Genomic DNA, 4,189 nt, shown 5'->3' on the forward strand with positions numbered 1-4,189 from the left:
TGAAGCAGCTGATAAGCCTTTTTGGCTTGTTTGTAAATACCCAACACTATTCATGTCAAACGTTCGTTTCACTTTTGTTTTATACGTAATAGCCTTAATAATAAACAATGTCAATGCGGTGACGTTTCACACAGCAGTGATTGTTGATCCTGTCATTGTCAGTATTTACTTCAGTTACTATTTTGAAAATTGTCTAGAAAGAATCGTTGCATCAAAATGAATGTATTGAATGAACCGTGGATGGAATTATCTGTGCAAGCCGATACACTCCAACTGTTTTGTGTACTTGTCAATGTCGTGACAAGAACGATTCGCTTATGCCATTCATTTAAAAGAAAAAATCCAAGAGCTGGTACGATTTTCGCAAGGAATACACCGGCAAATATACCTTTCATACATCTAAATAGAGTTCTCGTTTCGCTTCACATCAGTGCCACACAAATGTATCTGAAATATTTTAGAACATTTTAAGGTATATATTTTAAGAAACGGATGCAGCACAATAATTGTTCTATGTATTTAGAAACCAGTAAAAATATTTAATTGTTAAAGCAAGACTTTCGTCACGAATTGAGACTTCTCTATTGACATGTTCATTATATTAGTAATTTCATGGATAATAAGTTGATATGCCATACCTGGTATGTTTAATATTTGCATTTCTACTCTACAAAGAACTTTTAATTATGTTTCAGTCCGAAAGTCGCGTATATAGATCTTAGTTTGGGAAAATGTCCATTTTTAAATGGTTTCTTTCACACGAAAGGCAATTGAACTAAATATTTGTATAAAAAATATTTAACTTATGGACATTATATTAACCAAACACAAACTCAAAATGAAACATTATCCGACCACTACTGTTGTTATCAAACTGTGCACAAATATATGTATAGCCTATAGTTGTGAAAACTGACAATAGTAATACACTTTTTACATCCACAACATAAAAGTACACTTTTGTGTATTGTACATCGCGTGAATCATAACAGCCCCAAACTCAGAAAATATACGCACAGTTTTAAAGTATATGCTTTATCTTACAATATTATTACATTCACTTCGTCATCATTGTGTAACAACTTTGTGCCTTATAACATGTAATATATATTGCTGTACATACTGTATATATGACCGTTTGTTTGTTTAATATGTTTAAATCACTTTCGGGTGGAAATAAAGAGAATAATAATTATATCCGCACAGTCCCGATGATGATATACAACAAGTTAAGTCAACAAGTATCAATATCGTATATGTATAAAACTTATTATACCCAAGATCCATCCACAATCGCTATTTTCCATACTTCTATTGTCACACTCTTACGGATTTTCCCTGTTGTCCGCTGTTTTGACGGTATCAGCGAGTACATTCGTGCAAATCCGTTTTTGACCAATAAATTGGCATATCGATTTCGGGTTTGTACATGTGTTTAATTAATGTGTTAAGTAAGTCATTATATACAGGATGTTTGTAGATTTCAGTGTAAGGTCGTATTTTATTTCACGAGTGTCATATAAAATATAGTTTTTCTGTGAGTCAACTAATGTTCTGTTTATTTTATGCTTATTTTCGGAGTTTCATTGGTTTTCAATTCATTTTCTAAAACCCCCGTTACCCATGGGGTGCCACATCCCGTAAAATTATTGCTTATGACGTAGCTGTCAATTTTTTTCCGGCTTTGATATAATTGTTTTGCTTCGAATAAAGACTTTTAACAAAGATAACTTCACTTTTTCTTCGTTTTAAATGAAACATAGCACAGTCTATGCCGCTTACGGAGCCTCGCATTTGGTCTTTCACCAGAATTTGATTGAAAGTTTAGTTTCTTTAACACTTCGATAAACCTTTTCACAATACGGCCGTCTGACGGAGCACTTTCAAAACATTACTTTGGAAACAGTTTGTCGAAGTGTTTGATGAAACTAATCATTAACAAACTCTGGTTATAACTGCCCTTGGTTTCATTGAAAATGGTGTAGTAAAAGTTATCTTTGTTTTACGTCTTCATTTAAAGCAATTTTGCCTTCCGACGTAGCATATATTACGTTATTTATACGTGGTAATGTGTTAATCTGAAACGCGATACTCGATAGTACGATGATGAAAACGCGAAATCACGAAACCACGATAACGAAAACGCGACAGTACGATGACAAAAGCTCGACAGTACAATCATCATCGTACTGTCGTGTTTTCACCATCGTACTGTCGTGTTTTCATCATCGTACTGTCGTGTTTTCATCATCGTACTGTCGTATTTTCACCATCGTACTGCCGTGTTTTCAACAGCGTACTATCGCCTTCCGGTGCGTAATTGTTGTTGTTTTCGCGCGTCTAAATGGGCATAAGTAGTAAGTTGTACCTTATGTGTCGTGCAGTTATGAATATGAAAGTTTGTGTAAATGCATGTTTTAATGTTAATCGGCTAGACAGAAAGTTTTCCGACTACGATTGCGAGCAAGAATTTCGATAAAGTTTTAAAAGCGTACATGTTCTCGCATATTTAGTTTTATTGACATATAAAGTCGAATAAACTATCGGACTAAATATGTTTTCATCAATACTATTGTTTGGATAAACTTATTGTTGAAAAGTTAATGCTAAAGATAATATATTTTTGTCTACATTGTCAATGTATAAAACATCCTATTAAAAGGGAAAAGGTTGTTGACAACGCAACTTATACTTTTTGTTAATTTTTTCGTATGGCAATTATAAAGGGCACAGGAATAAAGAGGACCAGTTGGTTATGAATATTATAACCATCGGCCCATGGCAACGGACAATTCCGGACTTCTTTTAATGGCGATCAGGGTCAATGTGCGCACTTAGCAACGCATGATGCTCAATCCATGGCATCAGAGCGGTCCGCTAAACTAGGATCACGGCAGAAACAGTGACCAGAACCATTCTCTCCCGGAAAGTGACCACAGCCGATGGAAAGATTACCTCGGACGACACGCGGATGGAAACATTATGTTCCACAAACCTCGCCTAGGGACGATAGTTACCAGGCCCCAATTTCTCGAAACTTCTTAAGCTTAACAGGCTTAAGTAGCTTATTTCAATAAGGCAATGTACATTCTTAATTGTATTTTGATAAATGAAAAATGGTTATTTGTGACTATCATAATGATTTTTCCTTTCTAAAGCATAAAAACTCCTAAAGAGGTAAATATCATGCAAATTATTGAAAGACAAAAATAGTGAGTTTAGCTTAATCCTGTTATAAGGGACTTAAGACGTTTCGAGAAATTGGGGCCTGACACCTTTTAAAGATTATAATCCAAGAGACGGACGCTGATGTGTTACCTTATAATAGAGTCGTGTCATTATTGCCACTGTGACAGTTGCTGCGCATACTGCAGTGTATGAACGGTGTAGTTTTCCACATGACACTTTTAAATTCTGTTTCATGTCTGTTTCATTTGGACTGATCATTTTACCTAAGGCATTTCAAGTGTGGCCATAGGCTATCTATCGTCGTTGGTGACGGTTTCGGATATGATCGTGCGAAAACACCAGCGTGTAATGTTGGCAAATTTAATAAAAAATGTTCAACACATTGTATTGTCAGATGAGGTATGGCCAGATGAGAAAAAAATCGGTTATTGCGGTGTCCTTGTGAACGTTGTGAGGGCTTCTCTATTACAAACTACAAGAAACGAATTAATCGACCAAAGAACAATGTAAAAACGTACAATATATTTTCTTTTAGAATTGGCATAAGTTATCATGTTTGTATGTTTGCTTACATTATATATACTAACTGTAAGTGTATATTTGCCTGTGTGTCTGCCTTAGAACTACTTTTTGTCTCTTTTTTCTTAGGTTTGTCTTCAATTGTATTTACAGCTCATAATGATTATAATGCAGATAGTCGACCAACTGTTACTTATTCTTATTATTCAATTCCATATTTGTCAATATAGATCTAACAGCTCTTACTAAACCATATAAAAAATATGCGCGTACATATTTACTTTTCGGTTGAAAACCACACGTAGCATTTTTGAAATAAGCAGGCATCAACATAACTTTGACATTTTTCTTTTTAAAAAATATATAGAAATGCCGTTTAAAAACAATGACTATTGAATGTATCTATGATAATTGCATCAACTCATGGCATTAGATCAAGTCTAAATCACGTGGAGGCCGTTCAAAACAAAAACAAATGAAC

Source organism: Mya arenaria, chromosome 13 (assembly GCF_026914265.1).
Source record: "Mya arenaria isolate MELC-2E11 chromosome 13, ASM2691426v1".
In the NCBI taxonomy this organism is placed as follows: Eukaryota; Metazoa; Mollusca; class Bivalvia; order Myida; family Myidae; genus Mya; species Mya arenaria.